General features: G+C 35.9%; 1 long non-coding RNA gene across 1 annotated transcript in view; it reads right to left on the reverse strand.

The window, feature by feature from the left end:
* Positions 1-20,820, reverse strand: part of LOC150109795 (uncharacterized) — a 94,016-nt gene that overhangs the window by 30,269 nt on the left and 42,927 nt on the right. Inside the window, exon 4 of the long non-coding RNA XR_016550216.1 lies at positions 18,251-18,307. This is a non-coding gene — a long non-coding RNA (uncharacterized LOC150109795). The remainder of the gene's footprint in view (positions 1-18,250; positions 18,308-20,820) is intronic.

Below are 20,820 nucleotides of genomic sequence, written 5' to 3' on the forward strand. Positions count from 1 at the left end.
ACCTATAGCCCAATTTTTTGTGTCATCGTCAATTAGCCAAGCACGTAACATAGCCTCAACATCTTGATTTGATCGCTCAACAGATCCTTGACTAGCTGGATGTCTAGGCCTACCATTTACAATTTTGCATGTTGGCCACAGGCTTGTTAATTCTTGTATGACGAGGACAACCTACTTCCAAAAATATTTTTAATAGCTCCATTGCTACTTCAGCAGCTCTTTTTGTAGTCAACGGTCGAAGAAAGCTGAATTTCGTCGCGTGGTCCTGGTAGTTTAATAGCCATTTGTAATTTCTATCTGGTGTCAACTGTAAGTCAACTAAATCGACTTGGCCACGATGATTGAAGTCGCTAGATACAATTGGGCAAACAACGATTCCTTTGTTTGGAAATTTTTTTTTAGACTGACATACCGTGCACAGTTTTAAAAACTCCAGTACAACTGAAGTAGGTATTAGGTATTTTGATTTCAAACTATACAGCATTTTCTCTCTTCCTCCGTGGCCAGTTGACTGATGGGTTTCCCGAAGTATGTGGTAAAAATATTCCGTTGGTACTATTTTCACAATTGGATCGAATTCAGACTTTCTCTTCAAAAGCAAAGATTTTTTAGTACCTACTTCCATAACATCGTATTTTTTTCCATAATAGTACTGTTTATGTGTCCGTTGCAGTTTAAGTAGTGGTGCTAATTTAAATTGTTCAATGATTGTGACAGCTTCTTCTATCCTTTCGCAAGTCCACAAAGGTTTTTCTTTTTCATGCCACTTGTTCAAAAACGTCCTGACAGTTTCATTGAACTGTTCTTCAGATACAAATTCGGTCAGGTTTTGATTTTTTTCTATATCTGAACTTACTTTCTTCAGGGAAATCACCTAACAGAGTTGTTATTTTAACATCTTCCGTGAATTGATCATATCCCTTAGGGATTTGATCAAATCCCTATTTTCATCATTTCCCTGCGACATATACATTAAGGAAACTTGTTAACAGAAAGGAGACATGCAAGTATGTTAATTGAGACCTAAAAGGTCTCAATTAACATACTTGCAGCTTGAACATACTTGTCAAATTCCTTAGAATACAAAATTAAACTTTGTATTCTAAGGAATTTGAGAGATAAGGCAGCATGAATGAATGAATAAACAAAAACAAAATAAGCGCTATAAAGGAAGTTTCCATATGATCAAGTGAGACTACAGAACTTTTAGCTAAATGTAATATTTAGTTATTTTGTAAAACAATTCATGTATTCTCTCAGTATTGAATTAACTGTGAAAGAGATTATGAGAGAAAGTATCAAGCTCATTTATGTTATTCTTAAAATGGGCATTTAATTATTCCTTGTATATTATTTATTGTATATAAATATGTGTTATAGTAAATATTTAAATTTTTTAAAATTGAGCTTCATTCTTCAAACACAATATGCTGATCCTGAAGTCAATGCACTATCATGGATATGAATCTAGAACATAGGTTCCCAAGGTGGGTGGTACCGCCCCCCCCCCCCAGTGGGCGCTGAAGCCTTCTGGGGAGGGGGGGGGGCTATAGCGGGATCAGAAGCATTTGGGGGCATTCTAGGGGTCGGTGGTTCTTTATAGAAGAAATTAATAATATATATTTAAAAATTAATTATTTTCGTGATTTTGCGATTAGATAATCATTTAAAATTTAAATATTGCATTTTAATTCATCTTATGCCCGTCTTACATGATCAATTTTTTTTTATCAATTTTCTATGTCAATGATAAAATAAAGCATGTATATGTGTGTGTATAATAGGTGATGTTTACAGTAGCAAATATATTCGTTATATTTCAAAATATGTATAAAATATATAAAACCACTTTTCTAATTGATTTGTACAAAAATAAACCCAATTTTATATAAATTTAATATTACGAGTAAAAATAATAATGGCAAGAAAGAAATAAAATCGTAAATTTTAGTTAGCAATATAAGTTAGTACTAACTAGGCTAACTAGAGGGAAAAAACAAAGCAAATATTATTCGAAACTTATTATACTGTTTTCTGTGGTTATGTTTTGTAGGTTTGCTGTTTATATCTTGTGTAATTATTTTATTTATTAATTATTATTTATAATTATTCGGACAATGTCATGGTCGGACGAATAAAATGTGCTTGCATGCAAAATAAAAAATTGAACGTGTCATACAGGATATTTTAACTTCTATTTTTTATATACTTAAAAAATTTATTCAATTTTTGCTATTGTAAAAATTGATCGTGCTATACAGGCTTTAGTCTATCCATGCAGCAGACGAGTCAACTAGTAGTATGTCGGTCAACTATTACGTACGTAATTCACTCAATTCAGCATGTTTTGACAGGAATATGGGTGCTTGCAGTGACTTGTTCAAAGCACGAGTACAATGGTATCGCAAACAAGTCAATGCATGCAAGTGGATTCAGGCTAGATTTCAAATCTATAAATACCAGTGGTTTAGGAATAAGTTTCATTATTTTTTGTGTGCTTTGCCAACAATCATCAGTCAAAAGTGAGATAGATAAGTGGAGTCATACAAAGTGTAAATTAAATCTTTTATTTTGTGAATATTTTTGCAAATTTTATTACTTCATTATGTCTGAATATAAGAAGAAATGTCGACAGTACAGTATTGAGTAGTTGAAATATGGTTTTATTCAGTCTCCTACAAACCAATTATTACCCATGTGCTTGATTTGCAAAAAGTGTTTTCAAATGAAGCAATGAAGCCTTCTAGGCTACAAGAGCATTTGACTAAAATGCATGCTGACAAAAAGGATAAAGATTTGTCCTATTTTCAAGTACTAGAAGAAAAATATTTTAAATGTCTAACTATATCAAAACTTTTTAGGTCGTCCACTAAACAAGATAATGACAGATTACAAGCTTCTTGTAATATTTCATTATTAATCGCAAAAGCAGGAAAACCACACAATTGGTGAGGAATTAATCTTGCCGGCAGTAAAAGAAGTAATAAACACTGCGCTTCATAAGCCAGCATCAGATATCATCAGGAAAATTCCTTTGAGCAATAATTCAGTGCAAAGAAGAATCGATGAAATTGCTGAAGACGATGAAAAATCATTGTGCGATTATTTGAAGACATGCCGATTTTCCATTCAACTCGATGAATCAACTCTCCCAAATAATGAGCCACTACTCTTATCATACGTACGATTCATAAAAGAAGAAAAAGTTTGTCAAGAATTATTATTTGCTAAAAACTTGGAAGCAGATACAAAGGGAGAATCTATGTTTAATATCATGAATAAGTTTTTTCAAGAGAAAGACATTCCTATTTGTAATATTTTGTCTGCTGCTACTGATGGTGCTCCAGCAATGACAGAGTGCCACAAGGGTTTCATAGTGCATTTGAAACAAGCAGTACCAAATGTACTCGCTATACATTGTGTTCTTCATCGTCAACATTTGGTTGCGAAAAATTTAAGTGAACGCCTGCACACGTCACTCCATTACGTTATTAGAGTAGTCAACAATATTAGAAGCAATTCATTGAGTGAGAGATTGTTTATCCAACTTTGTAGTGAAAACGATGAAGATTTCAATCACTTGCTGCTTCACACAGAAGTTCGCTGGCTTTGAAAAGGTATTTGTCTGAATCGATTTGACAATTTGTTTGATTCAGTACTAGAGTTCCTAGAAAACAGAGGTGACGGATTGCAGGCCAACCTGATTACATCCAAAAATGACATCGCTTATTTGACAGACCTCTATAAAATATTTAATGAAGTCAATCTACAACTACAAGGTGATGAGTTGAATTTAATTAAAACAAAAAACGTTATTGCCGCTTTTGTAGGGAAACTTCTTCTGTTCAAGTGGAATATGGGCCGAGGGGAATATAGTCACTTTTCAAATTTATCAGCAGTGTCTCTCAAAAAGGAAAATTTACTTACATGCCAACACTTGAAGGTTCTCCATGCTGATTTCAATGAGTGATTCAAGGATATTCTAAACATGAATATACCAAATTGGGTTCTAGATCCTTTCTCACATGTAAGCACAGCAGGATCATCAAATTTAGAAGTGGAACTCACAACAAATGAAGAACTAAAAATAAAATTCAAAACTGGATACCAAGAGTTCTGACTTCAAAAATCAATACTGACACTGTACCCTGGATTATGGGAAATAGTGCAGAAATTTTTAATTGCATTTCCATCTTTTTATTTGGCTGAGCGTAGGTTTAGTGCTGTAATGAATTTACTATCTAAGAAAAGGAACCGACTGCATATAATGGGTGTGGCGATTTACGACTGTTTTTAACAAAAGTTGAAACCGATATTAACAAACTTTTAAAAATGCACCAGACTCATCCTTCACATTAATTTGTTATTTAATCTTTGTATTTTTACTTTGTAAGTTCGCAAATAAACCATCTAATACATTTGATGGCGTTTTAATTATTACAATAAGATTCTTGCTAATGTAATGCAATCTCTTAATATGTATTCCGAATTTTCATATTTAAACCATTGTATGAAACTTCACATTAATTTGTTATTTTTGCTTTGTATTTTTACTTTATAAGTTAGAAATAAACAATTTTGTAATATATTTAATGGTGTTTTAATTATTACAATAAGATTCTTATTAATGCAATGCAATCTCTTAATTGTATTCCACATTTTCATATTTAAACCATTGTATGAAACTGTGCATAATGTTATTTGAGCATATATTTTACAACCTTTATATATGGGCTACGTTTCACCAAAATCGGTAAAGCAATAACTGTGTTCAAGATGAAGCACATATTGGCCACATCTTTTAAAAATTTAACGGCATAAGCAGTAATGTATCATTAGTTGCTATTTACATCAAAAATATCAAATGGCTTGAACATGGAAAACTGTTATAATGGGGGGTTACAAAATTTATGTCTTGCAAAGTGGGCAGTGGCCTGAAAAAGTTTGGGAACCTATGATCTAGAACATTCTGCCCAACAAAGATAAAATTAAATATATTGTTATTTTATTTCATGACTGTCTTTAATATAACAAATTTGGATATAGGTAGGGAATAACATAGTTGGAGCAAAACAAGCTCACACATTAAAAATATGACAAATGCTTCCCAAATTTGGGGCAGTCGCATGCACCTAAATTTGTGGAGATTTGGGAAGTTTCTCAGAGTGAGACAGATTCCAGGAATAACCTCTCATATTTGTATTTTCTGAAGTATAATAGAGTAGTCTTCTTCCAGAATATATTGTGATGGGTTTCCAAAGCATGGTTAGCAAGTCCTGAGTGGCTGTAATGATAGAACTGGATGTGGTCCTTGGATGCATAGGAGATGGTCGAGGGGATGTTTCAAGAAAGCAATATCTGAATGTATACCTAGAGTCAGAAGGATATATAAAGTGGGAGTCAGATGGATGAATAGTTTCATTAAACAGGAGTTGCATACAAAGAAAAAGCTGGGGGGGGGGGGGCTATAAAAAAAAAGGCGATCAGCATGCCCATAAACAATACAAGTCAAGAAGGATGACTGGTATGGTAAGGAAAGTCAAGCTATGAGAAAAAGTTAGATGATGAGGCCAAAAGAAATCCTAAAGAGTTCTTTTGCTATGTGGCAAGTAAAATGGAAAAATGGAAGGATGACTTAGGCAACAAAACCAAAACCAAATAATTGAATTACTGAGTGAGTATGTTGCTGGGGTGTACCATCAAGGTGGTGAAATAGCAATGCCATTGACTGATAGCAGAATAGAGTTGTTTAAAATAATGCAGAACCTCAATATGAACATAGCCATGGGATTAGATGGCATATCGGCCTGTGTATTACGAGAATGTGCAAGGAATGATTAACTTCCCTGACCAAGTTGTTTTAATTTGGGCATGGAATGGAAAGAGGGCAAAAGAGTACCACTGCATAAAGGAGGCTCCAAGCAGAAGTAGCAAATTATAGGCCAATCAGCATCTCAGGAGTGGTGGTTAAGGTATAGGAGAAATTGGTGAAAGAATTCAGGAATGGGTGGATGGGAATGTAATACTCGGAGTATCATAAAGGACGACATAGTTTTATGACGGGTAGGTTTTGTGTTAGTAATATGCTTACTTTTTATTATAAAGCGACAATGGATAAGGGAAATGGCTATTCAGTGTTATTGCTAGACTTTGCAAAAGCATATGACAAGATTACACATAGAAGTGTATTGCATAAATTGGAACAAATGAGGATGGATATGAATCTGGTGATATAGATTAAAAATTGGCTGATGGATAGATATCAAACAGTATTTATGGAGGAGTTGAGTCCAGAAGAAGGTAAGTGACCAGTGGTGTACCACAGGACTCAGTACTTGGCCCTCTGTTGTTTAATTTGTATATCAGTGATATAGGGAAATGATGTGACAGGAAATATTCAGTTGTATGCTGATGATACTAAACTGGGTAATGGTAAATGAAGGTGAGGCAGAGATCTTGCAGGAAGATTTAAACAGACTAGCAGTATGGACAAAGGTAAATAGCTGCCAGTTTATTCTGGCCAAGCGTAAGATGACGCACTTAGGGAAGAGATCAGAAGCTGTGTACTATATCAATGGCTGGTGCTCTGAACTGCAGGAAAGTGATGAGGAGAGGGACTTTGGTGTGATTACAGACATGGAGTTGAAGTTTAGAGGGCATATTACACACTAAGAAGCAAGGACAGAAAGGTTTAACTATATAAGGCTGAATCTGGACTACTGTGCACAGAACTATAACTCACAGATTCCACAGTGATGAAGTTGTGGAGAGGATTCAGAGGCAAGTGACTAAGACTGTCACAGGTCTGTAGAATGCTCCCCATGAGAGTAGATAGATGAAAAAAAGAGGTGATGGGATAAAAGCATTTAAGTAATTAAAGGGATTATAGGATTGACACTGAAGAATTCAGTACACAGCAAGAGATCAGCAGTGAAGCTGTGTAAGAGTGTGGTTAGCAAAGATGTTAAGACTAGTTTTGTTTAGACAGTGGTGAATGGGTTACCAGAGGTGGCAGTTAGTGCTTCATCAGCGAATGATGGCTAGTGTGTGAATAAATGGCTCTTCCACGATGAATCCTCTGACTCCATGGAGATACCTGTATAATAATAATATTTATATAAATTGCTCAGGGTGCTTAAGGGTCAAAGCTGTATAACTGAGAGACCTCCAAGGAATGCGGAGAACCGACCAGGGCTTCTGACCTAATGTCCAATCCTCACCTTCTTGTGGTGCACCCTGTTGGGTATCTACTTCGATACTGAGTGAACGAGGATGGGATGGCAATTTGGGATTTAGCCGACCAAATTGTATTCTTATTGGTTAAACCAAAATAAAAAATGATGGTACAACATGACAAAATTTCATGCCAGCTGGGGTGTCGCCCGGTTAAACAATGCCCCCATTGTTTTTGCCAGGGAACCAGGGCGAACAGCGAAAAGTCAGCTACTGGAACAAATCTGAAAACAAACTCCAACTTGACATCACCAGAGTTAAAGATTGATACTATCAATGTAAGAAGCCTGAATGGCAAAGAAATGGAGCTAGCTGAGGAATTAGATAAGTACCAGATCGACATAATAAGGGTGACTGAAACAAAAAAGACCAAAACTGGTGAGATCTTTCTGAACAATAAATACAAAATGTTATATTCAGGCAATGACAATCAAGGAAAAGAAGGAGTAGCCATAGTATTCAACACAAAATACGAGGCTAATCTTCTTGAATGGCAGTCAGTCTCAAGTAGAGTAATGTGGGCAAATATGAGAATGGGGAACTGGACAATGAAACTTATTTGTGCCTATGGCCCCACAGAAGGTTCTATTAAGATAGAAGTGGAGGAATTTTTTGAGGCTTTAAAAAAAGCAACTGACACAATGATAAAGGAAAAGTTGGTCCTTGTTGGGGATCTAAATAGCAGAGTAGGAAATGATTGTGAGACATACAAAAATATTTTGGGAAAATTTGGAGAAAAGAGCAAAGCTAATAATAATGGCAAATATCTGTTGGATTTCTGCTCAGGACAAGGACTGGTTATTACTCTGTACAGAGTGTACAGAGGATTTGAAAGTGGAAGTGATCACTATTTACTCTTGAGCAGGATAAAATTGAATTTCATATTGAAAAGAATAACATGTAAGAAAGTTTTAAAGCGAATAAAAGTAGAGCACCTCACAGATGTGAACTGTAGACTAAAATACACAAAGATTATTGAAGAAAAATGAAAGAGTCTGAGAACAGAAATCAAACCTTGGAGATTCAGTGGCAATCTCTGAAGAAAACATTGATTGATTCTGAGAGAGGCATGTGGTGAGGTTGTCTGCAAGGATAAAAAAAATCAGAACTCCCTGGTGGACACAGGAAGTTAAAGAGGCAGTGAAGGAAAAGAAGAAAGCATACCAAAAGTTCCTATCAAATAAGTCAGCTTGTGCTCTTAGAGAATATAGAGACAAATGCAAGAATGCTAAACACTGTGTAAAACTAGCTAAACAAAAGTCATGGAAGGACTTTGGCAAGAATATAGAAAATAAATATCAAGAAGGTGGCAAAATATTCTGGAGGTTGTTGAAGAATCTTAGGAATGAAGGAAGGAGTGCTGTAAAAGGAGTTAGAGATGATAAAGGTGACATAAAACTGGAGGAAAAGATATCCTTGAAGTATATTGAAGACAGCACAGTGGTAAAAAACACTGACCAGGCATGCAGGCAGGAATACATATCCATACTGGAAGTAGAAAAAGCCATCAAACGTTTCAAATGTGGAAAGGCAGCTGGAGTAGATGATATTCGACCAGAAATCCTGAAGTATGGTGGTATAAGAGTCTTACAGTGGCTGCACTGCATAGTTCAGAAAGCCTGGACAGAGGGACGAATTCCCGATGATTGGAGCAGAGCTCTCATAGTACCCATATATAAAAAGGGAAATAAAACTGAATGTGAGAATTACAGAGGTATTTCCCTACTGAGTGTTCCTGGCAAGATCTATGCAGGTATACTTGAGAAATGGTTGAGAAGAATTCTGGAAGAAAAGCTTGGTGAAGAACAAGCTGGATTCAGGCCAAACAGAGGCTGTCAGGATCAGATCTTCACTTTACAACAAATAGTCGAGAAAGCGTGGAAATATAACAAAGATCTGTATTTAAGTTTTGTCGATCTGGAAAAGCATATGACAAGGTGCCAAGAGAGAAGCTATTCAATATGCTGCAGTTATATGATGTCAATGAGGCATTATATCAAGCAATACTTAGTCTTTATTTGAGTTGTAGGTCAGCAGTTAGAATTGAAGGAAGTACAGGAAGATGGTTTAATGTTAAATCTGGTGTGAGACAAGGATGTACATTATCCCCTCTGTTATTCATTATCTATATGGATCACATTATGAAGGAAAGTGGTATTAAACATGATATCAAAATTGGAGATGTTAATCTCAGCTCTTTGCTTTATGCAGATGATGTTATACTTCTAAATAAATCTGCTACAAGTCTGTAAGATTCTCTGACTAAATTGAATAGCTGTTGTAATATATATGGTATGAAGGTCAGCAATAAAAAGACAAAGACAATGAAAATAGGCAGAATCATTGAAAATGTCAACTGTGTTGTGAATGGAGAACCTGTGGAACAAGTAAAACATTTAAGCTACTTAGGCACAATTTTTACTGAAGATGGTAAACTAAATATAGAAATAGACAACAGAATCAGCAAAGCTGGTATGGTGGGAAGTCAATTGAATAAATTCATATGGAATAAGAGAGAAATTAGTCGGAACACTAAATTAGCTATATACAAGACAGTGTTCAAACCAGTTTTAACTTCTGGATCTGAGAGCTGGGTCAGAAGTAAAACACTTGACCAAAGACTAGAGACAGCAGATATGAGAGTCCAGAGAAAGATTATAGGTGTGAACAGATGGCATCAATGGCAATATCATATTAAAAACGAAGATATTAGGAAAGAACTTGACATTGTCAGAATCCAGGACTGCGTTAACAGAGCTAATCTCAGGTTGTATGGTCACCTAAACAGAATGGGCAAGGAAAGATTAGCAAAACAAGTGTTCTCTGCCAGGTTGGCAGCAAAACGACCCAGAGGAAGACCAAGATATAGGTGGATTGATACGGTACAAAGTGCCTTAGACGATAGAAATATAAGATCTGATAATGTTGGAGTCTTGACAAGTAACAGACTGATTTGGAGGAAAATTGTAGATAGGAAGTTAGTAATGGTATCATTTTTTCATGTAGTACTATCATATCCTGTAGACAGGGCCCTTGTGGGTACATGGCAGGAATTTGATGATGATGATGATATAAATTGCTCAAGACATGAACATGCTGTCAATCAATATTATCACAAGTTCAAACTTCTAAACACTCTCTTCATTTTCTTCTTGAAGAAAATTAGCAAAAGTGCCTAACAGAAACTATTCAGAAAAAAGCTGAGGTGGTTGAACACCAACTCAGATGCACACCCTTACCTATGTTCAGTGTGCTTACTCTCTGTACACTAACTAATGGACAGAGAGGAAGGTTGAGAAACCAGTTTCGGCAATACATAAGTAAAATTCTTTTTGAAGATGAGACATGAACCATCTGACACTTACCAGCTGGCACAAAACAGAGCAATTAGGCAACTTTCATAAGTTGTTATGCATATATATATATATATATGGGGTGCTTAAGGGTCAAAGCTGTATAACTGAGAGGAGACCTCCACATAGCCTTTAAAGGAATGCGGAGAACCGACCAGGGCTTCTGACCTAATGTCCAATCCTCACCTTCTCGTGGTGCACCCTGTTGGGTATCTACTTTGATACTGAACGAACGAGGATGGGCTGGCAATTTGGGATTTAGCCGACCAAATTGTATTCTTATTGGTTAAACCAAAATAAAAAATGATGGTACAACATGACAAAATTTCATGCCGGCTGGGGCGTCGCCCGGTTAAACAAGGCCCCCGTTGTGGAACAGGGAACCAGTGCGAACAGCGAAAAGTCAGCTACTGGAACAAATCTGAAAACAAACCCCAACTCAACATCACCAGAGTTAAAGATCGGTGCTATCAACGTAAGAAGCCTGAATGGCAAAGAAATGGAGCTAGCTGAGAAATTAGATAAGTACCAGATCGACATAATAGGGGTGACTGAAACAAAAAAGACAAAAACTGGTGAGATCTTTCTGAGCAATAAATACAAAATGTTATATTCAGGCAATAACAATCAAGGAAAAGAAGGAGTAGCCATAGTATTCAACACAAAATACGAGACTAATCTTCTTGAATGGCAGTCAGTCTCAAGTAGAGTAATGTGGGCAAATATGAGAATGGGGAACTGGACAATGAGACTTATTTGTGCCTATGGTCCCACAGAAGGTTCTACTAAGGTAGAAGTGGAGGAATTTTTTGAGGCTTTCGAAAAAGCAACTGACACAATGAAAAAGGAAAAGTTGGTCCTTGTTGGGGATCTAAATAGTAGAGTAGGAAATGATTGTGAGACATACAAAAATATTTTGGGATAATTTGGAGAAAAGAGCAAAGCTAATAATAATGGCAAATATCTGTTGGATTTCTGCTCAGGACATGGACTGGTTATTACTAACACCATGTTCCAACATAAAAATGTGCACAAATTCACATGGAAAGAAGAGGCTAAGAATAAGAAAAGTCTCATTGACTATGTTCTTGTTGATAGTGATGTTTTCTCCCTGGTGGACACCAGAGTGTACAGAGGATTTGAAATTGGAAGTGATCACTATTTAGTCTTGAGCAGGATAAAATTGAATTTCATATTCAAAAGAATAACATGTAAGAAAGTTTTAAAGCGAATAAAAGTTGAGCAGGTCTCAGATGTAAACTGTAGACTAAAATACAGAAATATTATTGAAAAGAAAATGAAAGAGTTTGAGAACAGGAATCAAACCTTGGAGATTCAGTGGCAAACTCTGAAGGAAACATTGACTGATTCTGCCAGAGAGGCATGTGGTGAGGTTGTGTGCAAAGATAAAAAAATCAGAACTCTCTTGTGGACACAGGAAGTTAAAGAGGCAGTGAAGGAAAAGAAGAAAGCATATCAAAAGTTCCTGGCAAATAAATCAGCTTTTACTCTTACAGAATACAGAGACAAATGTAAGAAAGCTAAACAGTGTGTAAAACTAGCTAAACAAAAGTCATGGGAGGACTTTGGCAAGAATATAGAAAATAAATATCAAGAAGGTGGCAAAATATTCTGGAGGTTGTTGAAGAAGCTTAGGAATGGAGGAAAGAGTGCTGTAAAAGGAATTAGAGATGATAAAGGTGAAATGAAAACAGGAGAAAAAGATATCCTTGAAGTATGGAGTAATTACTTTGAAAAACTGCTAAATGAAACAAGCAGTGATGACAGCACAGTGATAAAAAACACTGACCAGACATGCAGTCAGGAATACATATCCATACTTGAAGTAGAAAAAGCCATCAAAGGCTTGAAATGTGGAAAGGCAGCAGGAGTAGATGATATTCGACCAGAAATGCTGAAGTATGGTGGTATAAGAGTCTTACAGTGGCTGCACTGCATAGTTCAGAAAGCCTGGACAGAGGGACGAATTCCCGATGATTGGAGTAGAGCTCTCATAGTACCCATATATAAAAAGGGAAATAAAACTGAATGTGAGAATTACAGAGGTATTTCCCTACTGAGTGTTCCTGGCAAGATCTATGCAAGTATACTTGAGAAACGGTTGAGAAGAATTGTGGAAGAAAAGCTTGGTGAAGAACAAGCTGGATTTAGGCCAAATAGAGGCTGTCAGGATCAGATCTTCACTTTACGACAAATAGTCGAGAAAGCATGGGAATATAACAAAGATCTGTATTTAAGTTTTGTCGATTTGGAAAAGGCATATGACAAGGTGCCAAGAGAGAAGCTATTCAATACGCTGCAGTTATATGGTGTCAATGGGGCATTATATCAAGCAATACTTAGTCTTTATTTGAGTTGTGAGTCAGCAGTTAGAATTGAAGGAAGTACAGGAAGATGGTTTAATGTTAAATCTGGTGTGAGACAAGGATGTACATTATCCCCTCTGTTATTCATTATCTATATGGATCACATTATGAAGGAATGTGGTATTAAACCTGATATCAAAATTGGAGATGTTAATGTCAGCTCTTTGCTTTATGCGGATGATGTTATACTTCTAAATAAATCCGCTACAAGTCTGCAAGATTCTCTGACTAAATTGAATAGCTGTTGTAATAGATATGGTATGAAGGTCAGCAATAAAAAGACAAAGACAATGAAAATAGGCAGAATCATTGAAAATGTCAACTGTGTTGTGAATGGAGAACCTGTGGAACAAGTAAAACATTTCAGCTACTTAGGCACAATTTTTACTGAAGATGGTAAACTAAATATAGAAATAGACAACAGAATCAGCAAAGCTGGTATCGTGGGAAGTCAATTGAATAAATTCATATGGAATAAGAAAGAAATTAGTCGGAACACTAAATTAGCTGTATACAAGACTGTGTTCAAACCAATTTTAACTTATGGATCTGAGAGCTGGGTCAGAAGTAAAACACTTGACCAAAGACTAGAGACCGCAGATATGAGAGTCCTGAGAAAGATTAGAGGTGTGAACAGATGGCATCAATGGCAATATCATATTAAAAATGAGGATATTAGGAAAGAACTTGACATTGTCAGCATCCAGGAATGCGTTAGCAGAGCTAATCTCAGGTTGTATGGTCACCTAAACAGAATGGGCAAGGAAAGATTAGCAAAACAAGTGTTCTCTGCCAGGTTGGCAGGAAAACGACCCAGAGGAAGACCAAGATATAGGTGGATTGATACGGTACAAAGTGCCTTAGACGATAGAAATATAAGATCTGATAATGTTGGAGTCTTGACAAGTAACAGACTGATTTGGAGGAAAATTGTAGATAGGAAGTTAGTAATGATGTAATTTTTTCATGTAGTACTGTCATATCCTGTACTTATTTGCAAACACAATATATTTCTGTATATATTTTCCTGCTTATACTTGAATAAATGATAATATTCTGACCAGTCATTATGATTTTTGTTTAGCTCATCATCGTCAAATTCCTGATATATACTCTCAAGGGGTGTACAGGATATGATAGTACTATATGAAAAATTTACATCATTACTAGCTTCCTATCTACAATTTTCCTCCAAATCATTCTGTTAAATGTCAAGACTGCAATATTATCAGGTCTTATATTTCTGTCTTCTAAGGTGCTTTTTACTGTATCAATCCACCTATATCTTGGTCTTCCTCTGGGTCTTTTTCCTGCCAACCTGGCAGAGAACACTTGTTATGCCACCTGAGATTAGCTCTGCTAATGCATTCTTGGATGCTGACAATATCAAGTTCTTTCCTAATATCCTCGTTTTTGATATGATGCCATCTGTTCATGTCCCTAATTTTTCTCCAAACTCTCGTATCCATGGTCTCTAGTCTTTTGTCAAGTGTTTTCTTTCTAATCCAGCTCTCATATCCATAAGTCAAAATTGGTTTAAACACTGTCTTGTATACAGCTAATTTCTCTCTTATTCCATATAAATTTATTCAGTTGACTTTCTACCATACTAGCTTTGTTCATTCTGTTGTCTATTTCCATATTTAACTTACCATCTTCACTAAAAATCATGCCTAGGTAGCTGAAATGTTTTACTTGTTCTATAAGTTCTCGTTTTCACAAAGCAGTTGATATTTTCAATCTTTATGCCTATTTTCATTGTCTTTGTCTTTTTAATGCTGACCCTCATACCATATCTATTAGAACAATTATTCAATTTAGTCAGAGAATCTTGCAGACTTATAGCAGCTTTATTTAAAAGTATACCATCATCCGCATAAAGCAAAGAGCTGAGATTAACATCTCCAATTTTGATATCAGGTTTAATACCACTTTCCTTCATAATGTGATCCATATAAATAATGAATAAGAGAGGGGATAATGTACATCCTTGTATGATACCCGATTTAACATTAAACCATCTTCCTGTACTTCCTTCAATTCTTACTGCTGACTTACAACTCAAATAAAGACTAAGTATTGCTTGATATAATGCTCCATTAACACGATATAACTGTAGCGTTTGGTATAGCTTCTCTCTTGGCACCTAGTCATATGCCTTTTCTTGATCAACAAAATTTAAATACAGATCTTTTTTATATTCCATTGATTTCTCAACTATCTATTGTAAAATGAAAATCCGATCCTGACAGTCTCTATTTGGCCTGATCCAGCTTGTTCTCCACCAGGCTTCTCTTCCACAATTCTTCTGAACCGTTTCTCAAGTATACTTGCATATATCTTACCAGGAATATTAAGTAATGAAGTACTTCTATAATTCTCAGATTCAGTTTTATTTCCCTTTTTATATATGGGTACTACGAGAGCTCTACTCTAATCATCCGGAATTCGTCCCTCTGAACTATGCAGTGCAGCCACTGCACGACTTTTATACCTCCATACTTGAACATTTCTGGTCAAATATCATCTACTCCTGCTGCCTTTCCACATTTCAGACTTTTGATGGATTTTTCTACTTGAAGTATGGATATCTATTCCTGACTACATGTCTGGTCAATGTTTTTTTTTTACCAGTGTGCTGTCATTACTGCTTGTTTTTCAAAGTAATTACTCCATACTTCAAGGATACATTTTTCTCCAGTTTGCATATCCCCTTTATCATCTCTAATTCCTTTTAAAGCACTCTTTCCTCCTTCATTTCCAGGCTTCTTCAACTACCTCCAGAATATCTTGTCATCTTCTTGATATTTATTTTCTATGTTCTTGTCAAAGTCCTCCCATGACTTGTGTTTAGTCAGTGTTTAGCTTTCTTATATTTGTCTCTGTATTCTCTAAGAGCACAAGCAGACTTATTTGCCAGGAACTTTTGATATGCTTTCTTTTCTTCCTTCACTGCCTCTTTAACTTCCTCTGTCAGCCATGGAGTTCTGATTTTTCTATCCTTGTACACAACCTCACCACATGCCTCTCTGGCTGAATCAATCAGTGTTTCTTCTGGGCTTGCCACTGAATCTCCAAGGTTTGGTTTCTGCTATCAAACTCTTTCATTTTTTCTTGAATAATATTTGTGTATTTTAGTCTGCAGTTCACATCTGAGAGCTGCTCAACTTCTATTCGCTTTTAAACTTTCTCACATGTTATTCTTTTCAATATGAAATTCAATTTTATCCTGCTCAAGACTAAATAGTGATCACTTCCAATTTCAAATCCTCTGTACACTCTGGTGTCATGCACCAGTGAGAAAACATCACTATCAGCAATGACATAGTCAATGAGACTTTTCTTATTGCTTGCCTCTTCTTTCCATGTGAATTTGTGCATTTTTATGTTGGAACATTGTGTTAGTAATAACCATTCCATGTAATGAGCAGAAATCCAACAGGTATTTGCCATTATTATTAGCTTTGCTCTTTCCTCCAAATTTTCCCAAAATATATTTGTAAGTCTGACAATCATTTCCTACTCTGCTATTTAGATTCCCAACAAGGACCAACTTTTCCTTTTTCATTGTGTCGGTTGCTTTTTCCTCAAAAAATTCCTCCACTTCTACCTTGGTAGAACCATAGGCACAAATAAGTGTCATTGTACAGTTCTGCATTCTCATATTTGCCAACATCAGTCTTCTTGAGACTGACTGCCTGATTCAAGAAGATTAGTCTCGTGTTTAGTGTTGAACACTATGGCTACTCCGTTTCTTTGTATATGGGTACACGTGTCATTGCCGAATATAATGTTTTATATTTATTGCTCAAAAAGATCTCACCAGTTTTTGTCTCTTTTGTTTCAGTCACCCCTATTATGTCGATTTGGTAATTATCAAATTCCTCAGCTAGCTCCATTGCTCTGCATTCAGGTTTCTTATGTTGATAGTGCCGATCTTGAACTCTGGTGATGTTGAATTGGGATAAGTTTTAGGATTTATTCCAGTAGCTGACTTTTCATTGGTTGCCCTGGCAAAACAACAGGGGCCTTGTTTAACCGGGCGACAGCCAAAGCCAGCATGAAATTATGTTATGTTGTACCATCGTTTGAAATTTTGGTTCAAGCCAATAAGAATACAATTTGGTCAGCTAAATCCCAAATTGCCAGCCCATCCTTGTCCGTTCAGTATCCAGGTAGATACCTAACAGGGTTCACCACAAGAAGGTGAGGATTAGAGATTAGGTCAGAAGCCCTGGTCAGCTCTTCACATTCCTTTGAAGGCTATCTGGAGGTCTCCTCTCAGTTATACAGCTTTGACCTTTAAGCACCCCTTTTGTTTAGTTACATTTACAAAATGGATAAGCATTCTTTCATTTTTCTCTGTGTTCTCTGACTGGCAACATTTGAACTTAATGGATGGCTTCCAAATTGAACTTCAGTGTGTTCCGAAGTTAAATGATGACAATGGTGTATGCTTAACAAATTACTATGTATATATAAAAAAAAATCTGCTAGCTATAAGGTATTTCTTAATGTCAAATATTATGTAGAAAAATGAGACCAACGCAGTTTTCAGGAATCCTACTGTTCTATATTTTAATCGTGGCAACAAAACCTACACCATATTGCAAACATAGAAGAAAACACACATGATAATTGGTTAAAAAAGAAAAAGATAGACAAAAACAGTCATTTACTTTTACAGGAATATAGTTTTACTAATCCTGGTCAAATTATACGAACTACTGTTTAGAAGAAAACTGTTGACATACAGCCAAAAATGAGAATTAGACTGTGCAATAATTATTAGTTAGAATTCTAATGATTTAATCCTCTGTAGTTCAGTCAGTATAGGCGAAGCTGCTTGGTCGGAAAGACCTGGTTCTATTCCTGTCAGTAATGTGAGGAACCTTTATTTGGTCTTTTTCGGTGAAAGGTCAGTTAGCTGGGCTCATACAGAGGTAGGGATGTCTTTTCACCCAGAAACTGATTTTTCTTCAACCCCCAGAACAGGCAAACTGGTCCCATGAACACACATAGAAATACTGCCCTTAAGGGATGCAAGCAAAGAGTGTCAACCCATGTGCATTAATTAGCTGTAAGCTTCCTCGGTGGGGGACTCAATCCATCCTAGGATAGGGTGGACGAGTAGATATAATGATTCTAATGGTTAGTGCACTGATAAATATAACCACATTTCAGGAAATGATACTTAAAGTGTAAGGATCCCTGGTTAGTCTTTAAGATCAATACTTATATAAATGTTCAAGAAAAATGCTATTACAATCTACTTACATTCTTTTTGGGTCTTCCACGTCCCCGTTTACCACTTTTGCCAGGACTTCCCACTTTCTGAAATATAAAACTTAAGCTTCTTTACAATGAGAAACAGCAAAAGAAGTTGTAAATAATTTAAAAACTATAAAAATACAACTTAATTTTCTATTGGCTCCAAATCTTTTGTGGAAGTTGCAAGGGTATAATGTTTAGTGTCCATTGCTTATATAGCGCAGTCAACCATACTGCATCACTTAAACAGTGATGGCTTTGGGTAGCTGTGTAGATTTCAGCATATTAATTCAGGATTTGGGGTTTGTGAGTACACTCTGAGTCTGTAAACTTGCACACAAAATGTTTCTCATGCACACATGAGCTAGCAAAAATTAGAGAGAATATTGCATGTGAATATAATAAAAATAAAAGCAAAAATTTACTGTGCTCACCAATGTACATTTTTATACACCGCAAGCAGTTTATCTAAGTATCCTGTACTGTAAATTAAAGATACCAAGAAATTATATACTTGGTCTAATCCTTTATCCAAGTGTAAGCAAACAAAGTTTGTGCCTGAAGTATTTTCAGAACTAGGGCAACTCGTGGTAGAGGTGGTATGACTTCAAATCACTTGCCTTATTATCCCATAAAGCAAAGAACATCTCCTTGAAGACATGTATAATGCTATGCATTATGGGAAGGGTCACCACCCAGAACCAGAGGTGATACCAAAGTTGAAGTAATGTAGAAGTCATATTTTTCCATACGAGTTGCCAAAAGCATTAATCAGTATTCAATATAAACATGAAATTTCTTGTAGAGAAGCCAATTAAATTTCAGAATGAATAATTTGACAATGAGCCTTTGTTTGGAAATGAAGAAAATACAATAGTAGATTCTCGTAGGGGAACCATAAAAGAGCAGCATAGGAAATGAATACTAGATATACAAAAGGGTTCAGAGATCTGGAGAAAAAAACAAAATTAAAAATGCCATGTTAAATTTCTGTTTAGGAAATGGACTATTCATTAATAAATACTATATTTCAGCATAAAGACTAATTTGGCAAGGGAAATAAGAGGTAAGATGTTACAAGGGATTAAAAAATATTCAAGAAGCAAGAGAAAAAGTAGAGAAGTAGTAATCATACTTTAAAATGTAGTCTGAGTGATATCCCACATGTCCAACATATTGTAGAGATTCAGTACCTCTCTCCATCTTCTAGCAGTAAGCAGCGTGATAGGTTGGCTGCCAGATAGCATACAGGACAAACTAGATAGCAACACATCTTAGAAGCCTCCTGATCTGCTGTTGCATGATCTTGCTGCCAGGTAATGCCTGCATGGAGGCTGTGTATGTTGTTAAGGCCATGTTATGACCTGGAGACAGGATGGTTTCTGTATGGGGTAGGCATATAACCTTTGTAATACTAGCATGAGAGTAAATATAAATAAATTTATTGTCACTGTAGTTAAATTAAATAACAAACCACTCCCTAAAAAATATATGTCTGATTCCTTACATCGCAAGAGTGACTGTTTTGGGGTTATTCAACATTTCTTGCCAGAGCATGAACAATCTTAAATCTCTCCTTTAACCTTCTGTGTCTTTAGATTTCCCTACCTAATTATGCCTCATTCATCTGCTGTCTCTGTATCATTTCTCTCAATTCTGAAAATCATTCAGACTTCCTTACCTTCTTATCACTGAAGCTTGATTTCATACAATCCAAATTCTCTAACAACAAAGTAACCTTCCTTAGTGATTTTAATATCCACAATTCTAACTATGATTTAAAACAAAATCACCTCTTAATTTCAGGTTTAATGTCATATAATTTGTTTGTTAATGTTTTCTGCCATTGAGCAATTAGCTTTGATCGTATAAACTGTCTAGTCTGCACATGATGGAGAAAGTCTGAGCTGATTTAGCAGCTGTATCTGCAGCCTGATTTCCCTTAATTCCAATGTGGCTGGGAATCCAGCACAACTGAACATCAAAATTAAGGATTCATTTTGCGAAACAGGTGTAACACATAAAGTACTGAATGCGGATTATGCATAAGAGAGGAGATAGCCTGTAAAGAGCTCAATGAATCTGTATAAATTATACACTTTTGGTAGCAGTTTTCTTTTATATGAAAAAGTGCAAGCTGAATGGCATGTAACTCTGCTGTATAATTACTGCAATCAGGTGGAATCTGGTTGGAGATAATAATGTCAGGAAACACAACAGCACACAGCCAACAGAGGTATTAGTTCTTGAACCGTCAGGATAGATAGGCAAGAAATCAGAGTGTGTTGCTCTGTGTGAATTAAACAACTGGAGGTAGACAGATGGAGTGTGAGATTTCTGTAGGTGACAAAGTGAGAGGTTGCAGGACAGTGTGCAAACCTGCCATGGTTTGCACACTGTTTATGTTTATGTTATGTTTAGTGTAGGCAATGTTGTCAACATTTATACCAAAAGCTTGCATAGTCTCTTTAACACGCATACCAAAAGGACGTATTCCCAGTGCAGAGAAAACAGACTAGTCCATGTAGGATGATCTGGGAGACTTTATCTTTAGGGCATAATTAAAAGACAACTGT

Source organism: Typopeltis vanoorti, chromosome 1 (genome assembly GCF_054136105.1).
Source record: "Typopeltis vanoorti isolate ZY-2024b chromosome 1, IOZ_Tvanoo_1.0, whole genome shotgun sequence".
In the NCBI taxonomy this organism is placed as follows: Eukaryota; Metazoa; Arthropoda; class Arachnida; order Uropygi; family Thelyphonidae; genus Typopeltis; species Typopeltis vanoorti.